The sequence below is a fragment of the Boleophthalmus pectinirostris genome, unplaced genomic scaffold (genome assembly GCF_026225935.1).
Source record: "Boleophthalmus pectinirostris isolate CB_2022bp ecotype Guang Dong unplaced genomic scaffold, ASM2622593v1 HiC_scaffold_7, whole genome shotgun sequence".
Lineage (NCBI taxonomy): Eukaryota > Metazoa > Chordata > Actinopteri > Gobiiformes > Gobiidae > Boleophthalmus > Boleophthalmus pectinirostris.
This window is the reverse complement of record NW_026571473.1, coordinates 19,374,749-19,396,168: the sequence shown is the minus strand read 5'-3', so window position 1 is coordinate 19,396,168 and position 21,420 is coordinate 19,374,749. Positions and strand designations below refer to the sequence as shown.

The window sequence follows — 21,420 nt, the reverse complement described above, 5'->3', positions numbered from 1 at the left end:
GTATGGAGTTTAAAAACACAGTGGAGCATTTCCTTTATTACCACATTCTATGATGTGGAACAGAGTGTTTTCCATTTGAGAGAAGAACTCAGTCTAAATATACAGGGCTTATGTGATAAACGTGTGAATAAAATAAAACACATCTCCAGGTATAGATCAGAAAATAGTGTAATATGGACTCTTTAAATAAATAAATAAGATACTCACATTTCATTTCATCATAATGTGGATATATGGAGTAGGAAGACAGTACAAGCCGGCAGTTGGGTGGCTGTGTATGCTGATTTTGTGCGTCTCAACGACAAGACAAAGTGTCAAAGTGCTAAATAGAAATGTCATTTGTCCAAATTAGAAATGACTGGAGGCTAGTGCAGGAATAATGACTTCATAATTGTATGGAGGCACATTGACAAACACTATTAAAAAGACTGTGGTCCACTGTGAATGAAAACACTTCATATCCCCATCTGCAGATTAACTCTACATTGACCTGAGCACAAAGAAATCAATATTTAATGCAGCATAGTGTTGGTGCTTATATTCATAAAGCACTGAGTACAGTCTCTCTGTAGCCTAATAGCTGCTCTCACTTTGCACGTGTGATACAGAGGCCAGATACTTCCACATGTGGTTTGAGGGCAGTTAAATCTCCTTTTCCTAATACAGACAGTGAATGGTACTGATTAATAAAAAAAATAAAAAAAAGGTAAATCATTTATATAATCGATAATTTTATATATAAGTAAGTTTCAATTCCATTTTGAGGCATTATTGCAAAGACCTTAACTTTAAATTTTTTTCTGAACAAATAATCTACTAATTGGAATACACTAGACGGTTTGCAAGAACCCGGTAAGTGCGAACTCGGGCACCAGCCAATCAGCGAAGAGCCATACATTCTGTGTTGTCAATGATTCCTGAGATTGAGGATTTAAAGCTGCAACAAAGAGAATGTTTGGTGAATTTTATCAAAGGGAAGGACGTTATTGCCCTTCTTCCTATGGGATTTGGGAAAAGCTTAATATACCAGTTAGCCCCGTTAGTGGCGCATTACATATGTCACAACCAAATAGCAGTGATTGGTTAAATGAAAAAAGTACCCGCCTACCGTCGAGCAAACAAATTCTAACACTGCGAGGTCAGGCTGATGAATCAGGCTAGTATAAGACCCTTTTGAAATGTAATATTGTGACAATACTTGTTGCCTATGATATATTATAGCAAATCTAAACATGCACATTCCCTCAAACAGCCTCAAAGAACAAAAACCTGTATGACGAATTCAGATAAGCTCTTAACCTTTTGTAACACCAGACATGCCCTGTCATGATTCAAGAGGTATACACTTACATCGCTCCCTGATCATGTCTTTTCTTCACTTTTGCACTAGGAGTTGTTCAGACACCCAAAGGTGCCATATGAAAGAACCAAACTCTTGTATCACCCACTTGAGCTGACAGACAGGCAGGCTGGCACATGGAAAAACAGACAAACTGACAGATAAAATGCTGAGGAGATGAAAAATAGTAAGGAGACAAGAGTCATGACTTTTACAACAAGGTAAAATGGCCTAAGATTTATGTGGCACTATTTTTATACATTTAACACAGCACAAAAGACATCTCTCTATATAAGTCATTTCCTGTCAAGAGCTTTATTCATTTGTGTGATAAATGCTACTGTTCAAATGTGCCTTAGGTTCAACTGTCTCTATGAATGTAATATCACAGCCATTCAAATGAGCAGCTTTCAACTTTTTTTTGGATAGACAACCACCTCTGTGATTTTCCAGTTTCTATTAAGACATTTGGGTGTTTAATACAAATCGTAGTTAAGTCATTATATTGGATTGGGAGCGTGTCCAGAAAGTGCAAATGCAGCAGATGTTGTAGATAAGTGCACCTGGTTGGGTCTAGTCAGACAGGCAGCGGCAGGTGAAGTGACAGGAGCAGAGCTAGTTAATAATTTTACAGAGTGGTGTGAGTTTGCGGAGTTGTTAAAGTCCATGAAGTGACCAGTATTAGACAGAGTGACATGCTGGAGCTGGTTGGTATTCATTAACAACGACAGGAGCAAGTTTGGGTTATTTTTGTCTGCACACGTAGACAGTTTAAACCAATGGTGAGGTGCATTTGGTGAATACAGATGTACAGTCAACTAAAGAAATCCCTGCTTGACTAAAGACAGAATTTTAGAGTTTAAAGAGCTGATATTTTCTCATCTATGTTATAATGTAGTTTCCTCATCAAAAACATGCCTGGAGTTTGTGTTTCTGATGAGGTCACAACATTAAAACATGTCCTAATGCTCACAAGAGTCTATTTTGCGTAGTATAGAACCTTTTAAATGTAAGTTCTGCTGTTTTTCATGTTTTTAAGACAGCAAATATCAGTTACAGTGAATCTAAATTCTTTTAATATGTTTCTTCCAAATTTCCAGTCTCCATCAATAGTGTCTTTTCCACTCTTGCCTTGTGTCTTTTCCAGTCTTGACCACAAAAGGACCATCCACTCTGATTCCTCTGCTGGAGTTATTGGCAGGACTGGAGCGCTTTTACAAAGAGCTGTTATTGTATTTGAGAGATGGGTTTGGCTCGTACCACTCGTTTTGGACCACTTTACAACAATCATGCCTTTCAAATGGTGTCATTTTATTAGTGATAGGGAGACTAAACATATTTGGTCTTTCTGAAATGAACATCATCATTATCCAACATGTCAAACAGATTATTTCCACCATGAATGAGTCCAGTGACAACAAAGCTGATCCCGTGGAAACAGCACCGAGCACATTTTGCGTGGTTGGAAACTATTGTATATACCAACATTGTGGGTATTTAAACACTTTTCAATGCCAGGAATACTTGTTTATTTGTGTGGAATAAACAGTAGTCTGTGATCATCCCAATCTGCATGACCAACCTTTTTAGGTTGTACCAGTTCACTGTTGCAGTTGTTTTTGTTTGTCTCCACTTTGGTTTTCATTTTTTCCAATGTGCAAACTTGCTAATTTTGTAGTTAAAATATTTGTCTTTTATGATTGTCAGTTTTTATAACTGTATTATAAAAAAAATAAATAAACACAAATCATGCTTTTTTTAAAGATGCACTATAACTTTTGTGTGTCTCCATGGGTTATTGCTTTTCCTGGAATGTTCCACAGTATTTCCTTAATGTTGATGGAGACAAACAGGTAACAAAACCAGACCAAACTGCAGTTTTCATAGAAACTCCTGTAATTTAATAAATGTGCAATATAGACTCGTAACACTCCAGGCAAAGCAAAACCATTAGAAGATTGACATGCAGGTGGACTGAAAAGTTACACAGTGCTTCTTTAAATGATTAGCATTTAGTGTTGTCAATATACTAAATTTTCTTACTCAGTTTCGATACTGAAGGAATATACTCAATTCTCGATACTGATTATGATACCACAATGATAATAATAATAATAAAAAAACGTCTTTTATATTATCACGGGGCCTGATATCTGTAATTCTTCAATTATCCAGTTGGGTTCCGTAGTGTTAAGTATGTAGTTTAATATAATTTAGTGTGTGATTTTCAATGCTTTTGATAACTTTTCTCATGAAGTTAAGTGTATGACACATATTTTGTTGTACACTGGTGGTTTGTTCAACACCTACAGCAGTATTTCTTTTATATGTCTCGAGTCAGGTATCAAATCTTTTCTGTAATTTTACCCTTAATCTCGATTGTATTTCAGACATAATGACGAGTGCTGTTAGGTGATTTCAGAGATGACACATGTGGTGTATTGTATGCCCCTCACACAAAAGAAACTTCGATCATATCTCTCTCCTCTTTTGCTCTGAAAACCGCTACATTCCCGGAGCCTCAGACAAGTGGGTGTGTTTATAGCTCGTAGGCTTGACTCATTTCTTTTTCTTCTATTGTGCAATTTCAAAAAAGTCCACCGAAATGGATTTGGTAGAGTCATTTGACCCATGTAAGATACTATAGCTTTGGGCTAGTGTTGAGATCACCAGAACAAAGTAAGTCAGGTCTTAGCCAACTGTAACTTGATCTTAGTTCCAATGATTCCCAGGCTTAGGGGGGTCAGACGCACTCGCAGCCTCACAATCAGAGGGGCTGTTCCCGCACTATTGGCTGGAGAAGGGGAACTTGATACCCCTTACAGTGGTGTGAGAGTGTGTACGTGTGACAGGCACCAGTCTGAGTTAAGTGTGTATTCTCCATTGATCACTATTTGATCTGGGACTGTCATGCTACTCCTGTTTCTCCCTAAAGGCTCCGCTTTGACCTTCACAGACTGTCTGCCCCATCACACCGCACTATAAATCTCCAGAAATACGTCAGTCAATAAAAGCATTATCACCTGACTATACTGTGGTATTTTTAAACCAGTGTTTTGCATATATTTCAGGAAATGTATGGTGACACAAATCATTTTCATTTGAATAATTGAATCTCATAAACTTGCCTCTGTTATTGCCTATTGATACTTTACAACTGATGTCATCAACAATCCCTGTGGGTGTGATGCAAACAGAAAGCACTACTCTAAAGCTGTTACTCAAATTAGACTTAATCTAAGCTTTATTTTAACACAGTCAAACCAGAAAGAGCTGAATTGGTTTGAGATGATTTGTGTGCTTAAACAAGACTCTCACACATAAAATTGCAGTCACGAGCGAGCTAGCAGTATTTCGGTTAGTTACTCTTATGTTTTTTGTTGAAAATGAAACACCTAAACAGGCCCATGAATGCTCGTATTGATCACAGACTCCTGAAAATGTGTTGTTTAAATTCATTTTGTACTTTTTCTTGAGTTTTTAGACTATATTAAACATTTCTGGCATTTTTTGGTAATGTATGCTATGTGTCACCTGCCTGATGAACTTTATGCCAGAGGTGGGACCAAGTTATTGTTTTCTCAAGTAAGTCTCAAGTCTTTGTCCTTTAGTCCGAGTCAAGTCCCAAGTCAAATACAGGCAAGTCCAAGTTGAGTCTCGAGTCACTGGCCAATAAGTCCAAGTCAAGTCCAAGTCATCTGCTTTGAGTTTCAAGTCATTTCAAGTATTTAAACCAGTCAGTAGTTTATATGAATTTTAAACTAAACTGTATTTAAAAAGTCATGAAATATTTATATATGAGTATTTATATAAGAGCTCTAGAAATGTAAATTTTTCCTTTTTAAACATCTTGACAAGTCTTAGTGTGAATTATTATGGTCAGAATAGAAAGAATTAAGATTTAAAAGTGCTAAATAACAGTTATTTTGTCATGTAGGCTGCACTGAAATGGAATGATCACGTTTGTAGTTCCTTCTGTTTTATTCTTTTATACTGTATATTACTGTATTGTACTGCATTTTACTGTAGTACATTTGAGTATCACAGTACTTCAGTTCCATCCAAAGTTTCAAACAGTAGTGGGAGGGGCATGTTTCAGTTTGTTCCTGTAAAATTCAACGCCACATTTATCAACTGTGAAAAGAAAAGTATTTTCAAAAGCATGATTTAAGAGAAACATCACATCTTCTCAAGTCACAGGGCTCAAGTCCCAAGTCATTGACCTTCAAGTCCAAGTTGAGTCCCAAGTCTTAGTCCGTTTTATCAAGTCAAGCCTCAAGTCCTAAAAATAGTGACTCAAGTCTGGCTCAAGTGCCGACCGCTGCTTTATGCCAATAGAGATACTTTTAAAACTTGTTGCTTTTAAATGTTTGCAGTAATACATTGGGCAACTTGCCAGTATAGTGTAGTTCAGGTTGGTTTTAGACTATGGGGTAAAGTCACCAAGTCTATTCTTTTAATGGAATCACTGTATAAATTGTTGAATGTACATTTTTTCTGCTTAACTTCTGTTTCTAAACCAACAGTCTACACAGTGTTGTAGCTCATAATTTAGATCCTACTGAACCTTCTTAAATCATTCCAATTCTACTAATATTCTGTTCATTTGTCAATGGTCATGACTTTATGAGTTATTTTATTAATTTCATTTTCGTTGAATATAATAGGCTTCATAATGGTCCCTTAGTTGCACTGAACCCGCCTTTTCAAAGTGGATTTAAGGTCAGTGTTTTCAGACTTTACAGCGTCGTTCCATTAGCCTAGAAGGAGATTGTATTGAGATGATGAAAAAACAAAAAGGATAAAGAAATGAGGGTAGAGGAGAATAAAGGGGTGGATTTAGCTTTGGGCATGAGACAGGAGACAGATGGAGTGAGTGAAAGGGGCTGTGTGATTGTGAGGGGCACTAGTTAATGTGAGGTGGTTTGTGATGGATGGTGAATAGATGAAGGGACTTACTCAGATCAGGGGTATATGGTTAAACAGCCTCCTGGGCACTTTCTCACTCTGACACTTTCACATGGTTTTGATCAAATCTGTGCCAAGTGTCCATTAGCTGTCCGCCATGTCAGAGCCACTAGAAGGCCGTGGGCTGAATTTAAATGAGTCTCCAGATAACTAGATACAAACGGACATCATGAGGTGTCCTTTTAAAATGTAAAATGTTTAAGAATTTGTCTCACTTTTTTCTATTATTCGCTCAGCTAGTAGAACAATGTCATCGTGCTTTTATGTTGTTCTCTGTACAGGGGTCCCCAAACTTGGTTTATCGTTATGTCCCTGTGTTTTACTTTGTTTTACATGATTAATAACATATTTCTTAAAGGTACACTGTGTAACTTTTTGGTTGGGGATCCGTCACCTGCTTGTTTCTATGGATGTGTCAGTGCTCTGCCTCAAAAGTTCCACAGTATGACATTAAACAGCTCTACCTTCAATTTATTAAATTACAGGTGGTTTAATAGCTCAAGAATGCCTCGAAACACAGGCAATCTGATTGTGAGTGAGGTTGCCTCTCCACAGATCTGACCTATAACTTGGTCTGGTTTAGTCTCCATGAAGATAGAAAGGTTTAATGCCATACTGTGAAACATTAGAGAACAAAGCAAGGACAGCTCCATGGAGAAAAGCATTCAAAGGACCCCCCACAGAAAAAAGTTACTGTATTTTTCAGACTATTATAAGGCGCACTTAAAATCCATTAATTCTCAAAACTGACAGTGCACCTTATAATCCGGTGCACCTTATGTATTAATTCTGGTTGTGCTTACTGACCTTGAACCAATTTTATATGGTACACAGCGCTCAGAAATCTGTCAAAATGTTTTAGTACGACTTTGGTAAGATATGAAGCTGTACCACTTGATGAATTGTTGGAGCATTATAATCCTTATAATCCAGTGCGCCTTATAGTCTGAAAAATACGGTACACAATGCAACTTTAAGACAAGGTTTTGAGGTTGGATGTATTTTGTGCAGTTATTACTGGCTCCGCCCCCTTTCCTAAAAAATCCAATGTTTATTACTGATCCTTAGGAGAAGAAAAGGTTCCTGTTTATTACTTTATTGACAATCTGTGGAAACACCTGCCTTGTTTCGTTTAGAGTCTGTGACTGACTGTTTGTCTGTACTGAAGTTGTCTTTGTTTTGTTTCACTTTTTCAGATCCAGATTGTGTTTAGACTGCAGCGCCGGCATGCCCCATTTCTAAAGCCTCAAGCTGAGGTAAGGACATCGACTTTCACTTTTTACTTGACCACAACAAATCGACTGACCTCGTGTTAAGTCCAGTCTGTGTGTCCTTCATCTTCTGGGTCTGTGTTTCCTTGTTTCAAACCTTTTATCACTATTAAATCTTTGCTCATCTTTGCTATAGTTTCCTCTTTTATCCCGTTCCTCCTTTTTGGCGCATTGCTCTATAACTGTTAAGTCATGCTTTATAGTTCTATTTCCTGGCCGCTGTAATAGAATTGCTTCTTCCTACATGGACAACAGTTTCCAGGGTAACGGAGACAGGGAGCCAAGGCCAGAGAGCGCGCTGTGGTGTAGTCAGTTTTATCACCGCTCTGATTTGGCCCATTCCTTTGGTCCAAACGGTGCAGCCTGCATCGCCCCTACATGATGTCTAAAGAACATTGATCATTTGAAAGTTCAACGTGCATCCCTGTTTAATTCAAGAAATCACAAGCTCATGTGGTATTAGAGCTAGTTTGAAATGAAATGCACAAGTGTTGAAGTCACTGGGCAAATCATGAATATATAGCTAGTGTTGTGGAAAAATATTATATGATTATTGATCATAATAGTAATAATCCATTTGGAGTGAAGCCTGGTGAGATATGAAATCCAGACATGTTTATTCTTTTTTACAGCACATACAGACCGGACCTTTCAGAGTCCCAAGCCAGTCAAAAACTACAGGCATATCAAAGCAGAGTGACTTTTGTTTCCCAGCCTTGAGTTAATCAACTTTTACACTTGAAGACAGGAAAAAGAACAGAGTTTCCTGTGGGATTGGGACAGTGCCTCTTGACTCTTTACACATGTCAGTGTCTGGTCCAAAATATGAAAGGAATATTTTCTTCACAACCTAAATACACATACATTTCCCTCCCACTTGGAATAGCTGAGAAAACTACAAGTATTCAAACAGGTGACAGTATCTATACAGAGGTTATATACAGTAAAATTTATATACAGATTAGGGATGGGCATGATTAGTCGATTAATCGATAATTGATCATTAAGAATTTCATCGATTACGTTAATTTTAATCAACATAACCGAGTGTAGGTTGCTGTGTGTAGCGTGACCAAACAGGGGTCCGTACATGTCGCTCTCTGCACTCAGAAGGAGCGAGACACAAACAGTCAGTCAGTCTGCTACGTACCGAAGCACAAATGCGTATTTAACGATGACTTGTACAAGAAATTCCATGCTTTCCGTTGCGTTCGGGACAAGTGTGAGCCTCACACTTGTCCCGAATGCAACGGCCTCACACTGTGAGGCCATGTGCACAGTGTACAAAGCAGCACATATGTTTCGGGGTCCAGTGGGAAAAAGCTTTGCCAGGTGAGAGTCGCGCAATGTCGATGACGAGTCCCCACCTCTCACCCCCCGTACGGTGTCCTGGTTTTGATAAACGCAAATATGGTCACACTAACCTGTATTCCATTGAGTCATGTCTTTTAATCTGACAGAAGTTGACCGCATCAGCGACACAGAGCTGTAGTTTTATCTTTGCTGAGTTTATGCAAATTAGCGATGCGGTTTTAAGTTTCGTTTCTGTGAGAGTTGCGCAAAACTGAATTAAACACATTATAATCTCAAATGGATTGATGTGGCTCTAGAGTCGTTACGGTTTATATGTCGTAAAGTTGAATTTATTTATGCAGAGTAGTAGTGCAGATAGTAATAATAATGATGATCATTTTAATATAAAAACGTTAATGATTTATCGATAATCGATCGTTAATTCTTCCAATGATCGATTAAGAAAATTTCATCGAATGCCCATCCCTAATACAGATAGATATTTAATATTTGACTGTGTAAATGTCAAAATTTAAACAAAAACTGACTTACTTAAGCACTGTTTCACACTTTTTCACACAAAAGTTTTTACTACTGCAAAATAGTGGTCAGATTTGCGATTGGTAACGCCTGAAGGTAAAAGCAAAAGAGAAGATCGCATTAGAGCTTCAGAGCAGATAAGCAGCATTAGGTGTGGGTTAAGCAGGTGACACTGGGTCCATTGTCAGTAACCCGGACAGGCGTTTGTGTGGTGATATTAGGTTTGGGGATGACTCTGGGCTATTCTGCGGTATTCTCTGTATCAGTCCATTTCTTATTCCTCTGAAGTCCATCTTCTGGTGCTTTGCACACATGTTTTATAGCCTACAGCTCTGGACAGTTTCTCAAGGCAAAAATGGCGGTTAACAAAACAAAAACTCAGTAAATGTCTTATTTTGTTGAGTATTAATATGTTCAACAAGTCTTTAATACTGCCTCTGTCATAGAGTCACTGAAGAAGTAGCTTTTTATTGTCATGTTTGATGATCTGAATTGTTTTAAGAAATTATTCTGTTTTGTGTTAAGTGGTTGGTTATTTTATGTTGAAACAAATGTGGAACTGTACTTTCATTTAATCATATAAATTACTTACTAACAAACTTAAAACTGTGTTCTTAAAAAATATAGTCATAGCAAAACTGATAAATCCCCACCTCTGCACTAAGACATTATCATTAACTAAGTTATTAAAAGGTAATTCCTCATACCCCCGTGAGTGTATGAAAGCTCAGTGCATCCCTCTCTCCTGTAGTTAGTGTCCAAATATAGTGTGGCAGCAGCAGATACATGCCACACTGCAGTGATAATCACAGGGAGAATGCCGGACAGCACCTCTCTGGAGCCACTGGATCCCTCCACCACTCTAATGTCATCAAGTGTCTATAAAAGGGGCGGTCCTGGAGCGCCTCAGGGCCAGGCCTGGCACTGGGCCTGCACCAGACCAGGGCGCGGAGGATACAGTGCCGAGGTGCAGTGGTGTGTAGTGGAGCCACAGGAGAGGGGCAGGGGGGCTATATTTAGAGTGACCTGAGGGGGCTGGCCTGGAGAGACAGGTGCAGCCGCTGGTCATTATGGAAGAACACAAGAGCTCATAGTGATAATAATACCTCCAGCTCTACCTCACTCACTATATTTAGCCTCCAGTTGAGACCAGTGCCAGAGGACTGGACCTGTGCATCAAGCTGGAAGTGTGTAGAGGAGTCCAAGAACAGGAGAGATTGAGGCTGAATACGAGCACAGTGTTTTTCTGTTTGAAAATGACACCCTCAAAGGTGCTCCTGACCTAGAGGTCCAAGCACCCTGTGGCCCTCTGTAACCTCTGCAGTAACTGTACAGTCTCCATCACTTGTGCTGAGCACGACTGACCTTTAACTCCGTGCAGAGCACTTTGTCACAACAAAAACTCAAACCTGACTTTAATGAGGATGAGTTCTTTCCTTTTTCCCTTTTTTTAATTTTTATTTTTCCTGTGTCTCATCTGTCTCCTCTACACCAGTTCTACAACATACTTATCTCTGCCAGTCTGTGTGGCCTGTGTGGCCCCAAAGGAGACCCTGAAAAAAGAGGAACTAGTTAAAGTTTGGGGACTGTTCAACCTTGAGCTGTTCTCTGGCGCAGAACTGCTGCGTCACCACTGAACTGAACAAAATGCTGTTGCTTTAACTTTTAGTTTTAGTTCTGAAAAGATGTCATTTTGTGGCTTTGCACCTGTTAGCTCACTGTAGTGCCCCTTCTGCTCTGTCTCATTTGCATTGATAATGTTCTTCCACCAAATCCAATTTGGTTGTTATATCTTAGCCTCTGATTTGCATTTCACTCCACTTTAGAAGAATCATAAAGTGCAATACGGATCAAAAAATTTTGCTAAGCTCCACTAACTCTGCTTTGAGGATCAACTTAAATGGGTGACTGTGCACTTGCCTGGCAGCTATGCTAATGTAGAGCAGGATATCAGATAGCCCTGATAATGCTGACGTATTAGACTCTGTCATAATGAAATAATATGGGCAGCTCCAATTACTAACACCACAAAGATCAGAGAAGATTGTGAAGTTGGATTTGACCCTCTGCAGAAGGTTGTGTTTCAACAGCAGTCTTTAGGAAATGAGCTGGTGCTCTGTGTGTTTATTGGTCCATGTTTGGTTACTACAGTGTCTGAAAACACAGTGAGTTGTTTTTGTGTCCTGCTGTCAGCGCAGATACAGCTTTATCAGCGGCTGTTGGCTGCAGATGCAGCTGAAGAATAATTCTCTGTGTTTGATGTATATGGCAGCGCTCCGGAGACTTGGAGAGGGAGGAATGTGCTGGAAGAGATTTGATGAAAGTGCTGCACAGTTGTGCTCTGTTTATTGTTGCTAAGTGAAGCTTCAAACGCAGTGTGGGCTTTACCAATGACCTTACGATGACCTCTCAGCCGCCCGCTGACCCCTGACCCTGCCCCATGCCGTGAGCCTCAGATCTCACGGGGAATGTGCCATGTAAACCATTAGACTGTAATGGGAGACAGGGTCAGCACACTTTTATCTTATTCTATTTCAGCTCATACAGCCAAGGTCACTGTCACCACAGGCTGAGAGAAGACACTCGGCATTCTGGGTAAAAACTGAGTCCAATATCACAAGTCCCAGTGGAGGGGGAGAGGAGGAGACAATAATGGAGAGAGGTATAAAACTGAGGTATGTGGAGGAGGTCTAACTGCCCCGGGCCAACAGCGCTGGAGCCCAGCCAAACCTGAGAGCTTCTCATTTAATCAGAGCCACAGAGGAGATGTGGACGAGGAAGGAAGGAAAAGCACAACATAACATGCTAATCTGCTGCTGGTGCTCTTAATGAAGCTCCTACCATTACTTAAACACACAGCCTGTCAGTGCAGGGATCTATGTCTATGAATATGTATGAGCATTGGAGTGCTTATTTCCATTGCATCATTGTCTCCCTGCTCTCTGAACATATTTTGAGTGAAAAAGACCCAGAGGCTACGGTGAATATGAAGTGGAGAGGAGATGATGAAGGACTGTGCAGCATTAGGACAAGAATAAATGACTTTGCTGTGAAAGCTGTGTGCTCACATCCCTAAACATCCCCATATCTAATTTAATAATGCACTTGGGTTTGTTAAACTAATCCAGGAGTTGTTTTATATGCTGTAGGAAAACAAATAAATCTGATCATTTGTTTGCGGGCAGCCATTAGAATCAGCCTAAATGAGATAAATAGATACATCTGCTGCTTTAAGAGACATACGAGGCCAATTAATGCAACAAGTGTTAGTGCATGCTTTTGGAGAAGTTGATCCTCACAGTTTAAGGGAATTGTTGTCCTGGCAAAAGAATTGTTAGAAACATTTCACATGATCAATCCAGAGCAGGCAGACTCTAGTGGTGTTGAGTTATTTTTTTCAAACAACTTTATCTCTGAGTTTTTTTTATGTGTTAAGGTCCCAGTGGCCATCAACATACCAACCATCACATAGGCACCGTCACCATACCAACCATCATTTTCTTATGATCCACTGTTTTGCCGGCTGGGACCTCCTCACATCTCCCAATGGCCACCTCACCTTTGTCCATACTTAATATTGCATCTCTCTTTTTGGAGGCACTTCTGAGCCACATCCCAGAACCTCGTATCCCATTTATCAGCAGGTATTAGTCTGTGGTAGGTATGGGCTGACAGGTCAATCCTGCTCCAGATGGGCCCATATTAGAGACAGGCTCTCCATCCATCTGAGCACAAACTACCCTCTCTCCCTTCTCTCCTGCCAAGAGTTCAACTAGTCTGTTTTGGAGGGGGATGAAGCACTTTTCTCAAGTTTCTTCTGAAGAAGCACGCAAAAATAAATAAATATGTACGCCTCTGATGCATTATTCTGTCTAAAATTTCATTGACTTGTCTTCTCTGGCACTTTCACTATATCTTGAATATCTCTTGGTGTTTTTGCCAAAGTTTAGACAGGCTCTATAGAAGCTTTGGTAACCCTCCACTTTGCTGGCCAGTTTCTTTTTCACTCTCCCTGTTTTCACTTTTGTGCTTTGTCTAAATACAGTATATAAGTGTGTGGAGTGGCGCTGGAATAATTAGCTGAGGGTGATCCATTATGAATGAGAGCAGGTTCTGTGGGAGCTAGTGAGTGGGCAAAGACTCATCAATTAAACAACAGTTTCCCTGGCCTTTTGATTAAAGATAAAGAGGAAATATGATGATCAATGGAGACCTGTTAGAGCCTGGCAGAACACATGAAGCCAGTGTGTGGAGGGATAGACAGAGGCACAGACAAACCTAAAGATAGAGTTAATGATACTTATATAACATATTCCTTCACAAAAAATGAGTAGAGTAAAACTTGGTGTTGGGATTTAACTCATGTTTTCAATATAAAAGTAAAAAATTTAATACTTTTTTAATTCAAACGTTCTTGATAGCACCAATGCACGTTGTTGGAGTGAACCCTATGTCATCTGGGAGAATCTAAAGTCTACTTTATTATGCTCAAGTCCTCACTCACTTTTTTCAAAATGCCTTTACAGACTATTAGGGATGTAACAATAACCGGAATATCATGATATTCTATCGTCAAAGTTCTCACAATAATATCAGGGACCATCACAATATATCGAATTACAAGTCTCTTTGCTTAAATTAAGAGTTATGGTGCAGCAATAGCTAAAAAAAAGACAGAAGGAACTACATAGACCATGATCCTTTGCTCCATTTCAGTGTAAACTACAAGAAGAAATAACAGTTCTAAGCACTTTTAAGTCTTGGTTCTTTGGATTAAGTCTTGTCAAGGCATTTTAAGAGGAAAAAGTAACATGTTAATAGTTTTGCTAGCCTCCACAAAATATTGCAATAAATATTGTACCGTGAGGTTCATACCGTGATGATATTGTATTGTGAGACTTGGATATCTTTGCACCTCTACAAACTATTTTAGATTATAACAGAACTTCAAAATAGAATTTAATACAGAAAACACCAAAACATAACTATATTTTTATATTTTTGTTACTCATTATTGTTATAGAGTTAAAAATATCACCATTAAAAATATCACCAATGTTACTGAAATTTATTTAACCTTTGCCTGCCTGCACTTTAGTCTCAGATCACTTTTCACCATAGATTTTGTATTTTGTATATTTTAAGTGATTTGATTATGAAATATGGTCAAACTTTCATATCACTTACCATTTGAATTATAGACTGGTGAATATTTCATGGCATCAGTGACTCCGTGGGAACGACTCACCAATCAGCCATTCGTTCCAGCATCAATCGTTAGTCTACCCACACACACACCACACTTGGACCAAAGCCAGTCCTCACCCAGAACATGTGAGCTATAAACCCTCTGTTCTCATGTCCAACTTTATATTCCCCCCCTTATCTCCTGCTTTCCAACGCACCTCAGTCACTTTCCTGAGCCTTTGTAATCTCTCTTTGAGTTTGCCCACCTCCCACCTCTCTATTCCACTGTTTGCGGTCAGCTGTTAAACACTCCCAGTTCTTTTGGTCCCCCTGTGGAGATTGGATGTAGCCTCTTTTTCAAGAATGTCCATTTATTCAAACAGCAGTGACTGTACAAGTGAAAAGAGTTACATTTGACAGCACAGCGGGGGTCTCTCTGGAGGTGAAATCCTGTTATACGGAATGACTTGCGCACAACACACACCCCAACTGTCTTTTAGTTCAACCGACTCGGCTCCCACATGTCCTTTTCCCTCCGCGGCTCCTTGAAGTCCAGGCCAAGTGTTTGGGACGTCCTACGATGTTAGTGTTAATTGACGCCATGTCTGATTACGCTTGTGGACTCGGGGGGCTGTTGCTAGGCAGCTGTCCAGTGAGGGGACACACTAACATGCTTGTGCACGGCTTTCATCCAGGAGCATCAGAGAGAATTGGCCTCACCTATTTTTCCAGTTCACTAACTTCACCAGCATTTGGAAATTGACTTGCAAAGTGGTTTTCAACTGGTGCAGGTTGTGAAGAAGAGGGAGCTTGAGCCGATATATAAGGTTAGTTTATCCAAGGGCTTTTCCGGCTCTTTATAAAACTGTACATTTCTTTCTGTGATCATCAAGTTCTGTAAATCATGCAGACAAATCAAAGCTAATTGTATAAAAGTAGGCAGGAATCTGCTGTCAAAAGCAGTGTGTTGGTTGAGATGGGTGATGTTGGCCATAAACTAATGGGATGACTGTCCATTGTCCATCCAATTGTCCATCCAGTTTTTCTAGATAAATCATAAACAGGCCAGGCTGGTGCCACCTAGTGCCTCCGCTCAATTTCCTTTCTCTCCAGCAACTAGGTCAGCAATTGGAATACACTAGACGGTTGGCAGAAATCCCGGAAGTTCGAGTTCGGCCACCAGCCATTCAGCGAAGAGCTATATATTCTGTGTTGTCAATGAGAATTTAAAGCCGGAATAAAGTGAATATTTGGTGAGTTTTATCAAGGGGAAAGGCGTTATTGCCCTTCTTCCTACAGGATTTGGGAAAAGCTTAATATGTCTGAATAGCCCCGTTAGTGGCGCATTCCATACGTCACGACCAAATAGCAGTGATTGGTTAAATTTTTAAAAAGTACCCGCCTACCGTCAAGCGAACTCTCGAATTCTACCACTGCAAGGTCAGACGGAGTGAAACCGACTGATGAATCAGGCTAATAAACATATGCTTAGTAAAGTTTGTCACATTTACCAAATAATTAATGGCAAAATCCTTACCCATATCCCCATATACCCATATCGATTGTGAAACTGGACACATTTCTCCCATGTGAGTTTTGGCTCATTTTTCAACACAAAACAAGAGGCTTTCCAGGACTTCTTTTTCAGCAGGGATGTCAATACCAATTTTAGTCACTGTATAATGTGTTTCTGATATGTTGTGTTACATTACAGCCTCATCTTCCAACACATCCAAGCTAGCCCATTTGAAAAGTGTTATTGCAGCCACTGAAAAGATGTTTTCTGTTGTACAAGGTTACACCAGGAACTGAAGCTCTCACATTTACTTTTGATCAGTTGAGCAAAAATGTGTTTCTTCATCATTTGAGAAAACAGCTTCAATAAAGTTGAAGATTTCCAGCAAATACTCTCTACTGTAGGTTCACAGCCAAAGTACGAATGCTCTGAACTATGACAGATTTGTTTTTGTGTCTAGTGCAGCGCTGGCATAACATCCAAACTTAAATTTATCTTGCACTTGCTAATATTTAATTCCATTTCTTCTTTCCAAGCACCACAAGTTTAGTCATCTTTGATCATTACAAACTACTACTGGCCTTGTCCAATAAGTTCATCTCCGACAACTCAGCCAAACTAATAAAGAATGTATCACAACATCTGTTCAGCCACATATTAACTTCGCTGGCAGTATAGAGTAAACACTGGGGTATGTTGCGAAAATATATTTGGAGTTCATTGAGTGGATAGTCTTCCCTTGCTGTCAGCCCGAGGCGTAGCTCAACATCTTTTGGCATCGGCCGCTGTAGCATGTTGCCAGGTTACATAGCGTTAGCCTCATTACTCAAACTCCCTTCAAAGTGCCTGCTAGTCATGTCTTGGGGATAAAGGATTCTGTCTTGAAGCTTAGGTCCTGCTCAAATGAGTTGGGTGGCTGCCTGCAAAGAACATCTACATTCACATCCTTGCTTTCTGATTTACTTATGATTGGCTATGGTATTTTTAGCCTGGGGGTTTCAGCCTTTTGAGTTGCCCAGTTCACTGATCTTTTGCTGGGCTCCGATTCCCTTTTTTCAAACCACAAAAGAGTCCAAACTGGAGTACTGTGTCTCTATGTGGCTCCAAGGGAAAGGGAATCTCTTTTCTGCCTGTTTCATGAATAATGAGAGGTCTAAACTTTTGTGTGGGAAGCATGCTATTATTGTTATTGCGAGCAACTGTGCCTGCATTGTTCATTTAAAACAGTCAAGTAAATTGACTGTCAAAACTCTAGTTGATATAATTGGGCGTCAGACAATTTAATAACTAGTTTTCACTTGATATATTATTACAGCTTAAATAACAGCATTTACCAAAATTGCCATGTCATTACAGAAATTATATACAAACATCTGTATAGTACCATGACCTGGACAAATTGAAGCTTACATGAAGTTAGTATGAACAATGTTTTTTTTTTTTTTTTCTGTACAATGATGTAGCTGTGTGATAGTGAGATTGTTTTTATGGAAATAGGGATATACTGTCATAACTCTAAAATGTAAAAACTCAGTTTTAATATTACATAACAGGTTTGATGTAGGCCTGTCACGATAATTACAAAATTGATTTATCGTTCAATACATGTAGATGGAACAATATTATTTGGAAGGTCAAAATTGATCGTTTGTTCATTTTCTTGGCACTACTGGGTTATTTTTGGCTATATGATAATATTTGAACTGTCAAAGGGTGAATTCATAATTTTTATAAGTCGTTATTGTAGATTTAGAATACTTTTCATGGTTAAAATCTGCTCTTGGGTTATTGTGTCAGTGGCATAAATTTATTTCAGTATCATTACTTATCATCTATAATTTCTTAAGCAATGTATTGTGCTTCAAAATTTGTTATTGTGACAGGTCTAGTTTGATGCTTGGCAATTCCAAAACCTCAGTTATACAGATAAAGATTACTCTAACCTATTCAGAAAAGGTGACATTTTATCAGTTTTTTTTCAGCATTACTAAATATGGGTATTGATTTTTGACATCCCTTTTAATAATAGATGAAGGTGCAGATATCACAGCATTGATCAATTGATTTTAAATTACAAATATGATTTGACTGTCAAATATAGAACATGTGTGGGAGAAGCTCAAACAACATGATGACCAAATTAGTAGACATAAATCCTATACGTAATTAACCATTTAAACAAAGGCATTTTATTGACGATAACACACTCAAAGGCGTTTGTATCCCTGTTAACTCTAGCATGTACTCTTGCATGCCATCACATGTCCATGGATGCATACATTCAAAACATCTATGCTAGGATCTGTTGGGTTGCCATAGCAGCAGCTGGCATTGTGGGACCAGCAAAGGCTTTGACAGTGGAGGAGATAGAAAGTAGTGTGAACAAACGTGACGTAAACTTGGATGTTGAGGTTAATTAAGTCCTCTGTGGCTTCTCTTCTCCTTTTCAATCTTCTTTTTATTTTTCTTCGAACATTCCTTGAACATGACTCACTATGATTAGGAAACCATTTCAAAGACTGCAGCACCCTCCATGTTCCCTCCACTATACATTAGACCTATTACTTTAATGGAGAACTCTGGAGTGGGCCCCTGTCTTTTCAACTCCAACATGTAATCATTTGGCTCGGCGTGAGTGCTTTTAAACAATATGTGTGATAAGAAGAAGGGCTGTGCACAGGGAAACACTGGTGTGGGGTCTTTAAGCTGGGTAAAATGGGGGCTCAGATGGTGATGCTTGTCCTTATCTTGTCACGAGTCCAACAGTTAAGCTTGAGTGCAGGCATTACCACTATCTCTCCAGCAGTCTCCAGCTGTTTGAATCCAGGCCCTCTCTGCTCCCTTTTATCTCTCTGTGTCATCTCATCCTCGGCCTCCAAATGAAATTATGCACTTCCTGGGGAGGCTCCTTTTGTTTCGTATTACCATATTTATTATGTAATTCATACATTGGCTATAAGGCTGCAACATGTGCCCTAGTGTAATATGTTTGATTGCCCTCTAGTCAGTGGTGTAGGAACTACTCATTTCTGTTACTTAAAGGTGCGGGTGGAGTAGCGACTCATTTCCATGGAGATGTTTTTGCTTTGCCTGAAATGTTCCACGCTAAGGCATTAACTTGTCTTGTATTGCATTTATCCATAAAGGTATTTGCTCAGATATATTGGAAAACATGCATTCTTACTGTTAGCGGGCTTCCTCCTCCACAGATCTGACCTGAGAACAGAGCTTTGTGACATTGTCTGCTCGTCCCCATTGAGATAGAGAAGCTATACGTAGAATAGGGGTGTTAAACTCAAATTCACAGAGGGAAAAATTTCAAGAACATCTGCATGTTTTCTCTTCTTTTGAGATATGTAATGTTAAGCCTTTTCTTATTAAAATAAATGCTTAATAATAGTTTTGCTTAAACACTGAATCCAGAAGAAGCATAATATAAAATAATAATACAATTTTAAATGAAAATGTCTCTATATCCTATCCCCTATAAGTAAAAGTACAGATACAAAAAAACACAATTATCTTATTTATGGCTCATATTAATAAAACATTATCTTAACATTATACAGTATTATTTAATTAGCTCATTCTCTGTGCTTTTCCAATTTGCAGGCCGAATGTCTAAATTTCCAACTAATTTTCTCTCTACCAAATTCCAAAAAAACGTCTTTTCTTTTTGTTCAGTCAACCCACTTTTCTTTGGCCTTTGGAGCCTATCAGGTGGTACATTGTCTTGGTTAATCCATGCCACATATTAATGGTAATTAATGCTTGGAAATGGGCCTCAAATTAAAACAGCAGTGTCAGGGTGGGCCTTTATCACACTGTTTAACTTAACTAGGCACCAAATGAAATAATGACTGTCTTTTATTCTCCATGGCGGTGCTCCTTTGTTAGTGGGATATTGAATGGCTCCTGTTCTCATGTGGTCGCTGAGAGGGAGCATGGGAGAGGGGCAGCCGCTGATATGGACCCTGCACTGGCCCCGGGACATGTGAAGTATGTGTCGATAAACAGAGCTTGTTGTTGTACGATCAATCATTGCACACAGTGATGTTTCTAACCGTTGTGTGCTTATTGTATTTCAACTTCAACCAAATATTTACAATACAGTAACAGATAACAAATTCTTAAGTGTAAACAAATATATCAATTGAAAATGAGTCTCTGACATATAAAGTGGTTGAACAAGTTTAAATAATTTACAATGTTATGTATAATACCAGATTGGCCATGCACTGTCACATCATAATATTGGAGGTGCATTAGGTAACTTTTCTGGTGGAGTGTGTATGCCATGCTTTTCTCTGGAGATGTTATTGCTTTCCTGGCAAAGTAATAAAATTAGATAGCCTCAAACGTCTCATCTTAAATATGTTTACATCTTTTATTTCCAAAATGTCTCAGTTATATCTTATCTCAGTTATTTCTTTACTTTTACCCACCAATTTGTGCCAACAATACAATGTCTTTCTTCTGTTCTGTGTATTCCCACTGCTGATTATGTTTGAATTATATGAGTGGGAACGAAGGCTGCTTGAATGAACTCACTCCATACAAAGCTTGGTTTTATTCCTTACAAAATAATTTATGAATCACATTTTTTATTCAATTCAACTTGCTCACACAATTACAATGGTTATACAAAAGATGTGAGTACTGGAACAAAAGAACAAAAATGTCACTATTGTGGGAGTCTGTAACCATACTATGGTAGTATAGTTTATACTGTAGTATATAAATATACTCTCTTTACTTGTGCGTCCTCCCATACAGAGTGCATTTACATTACAGGCTGCCAAAGTGGAAGCTGTTTTATTTGGCAAACATGCTTTACGTCTCAGAACTCAAAGAACATCAGACAAAACATTGGGATATTTTTTTCATGAAAATGGCAAACCCCCCCTGAACCTTCCCTGACTTATCTTTTTGCTGTAGTTTTTGTCAGAATATGGAAGGAAAAAAACTAACCCAGTTTTTTTTTTTTTTTTGCTTTGAAGCCTTGTTGTCCTCTTCTCAGTATTTTTAAATGGCATACTCTGTCAACAGCCTCAGCGGGAGGGTCTGTCTGCTGTCTGTTTCGCCTTTATACCAATACCCTGTTGCTCAAAAGCCCAGAGAAAAGCCAATCAATAGACAAGGCACTTTACCTATTCTTCAGAGAACAAAAAGTGTCCTTATCCACCCATCCGCTAGAGCACATGTACAAAGGAAGTCTGCATGATCTGTAGTTTTTATTAGGGAAATGCAATCTGCGTTTTTGTTATGAGGTTTTAAATGCTCAAATGAACAGTGAAGGTGACACC

The 21,420-nt window shown here is 39.0% G+C and overlaps 1 protein-coding gene across 1 annotated transcript in view; it reads left to right on the top strand.

The window, feature by feature from the left end:
- sema6bb (sema domain, transmembrane domain (TM), and cytoplasmic domain, (semaphorin) 6Bb) overlaps positions 1 to 21,420 on the top strand; it is a 180,139-nt gene that overhangs the window by 44,227 nt on the left and 114,492 nt on the right. The window contains 1 exon segment of the mRNA XM_055164909.1: positions 7,504 to 7,563. The gene's annotated coding sequence lies outside the window, so the exon portion shown is untranslated.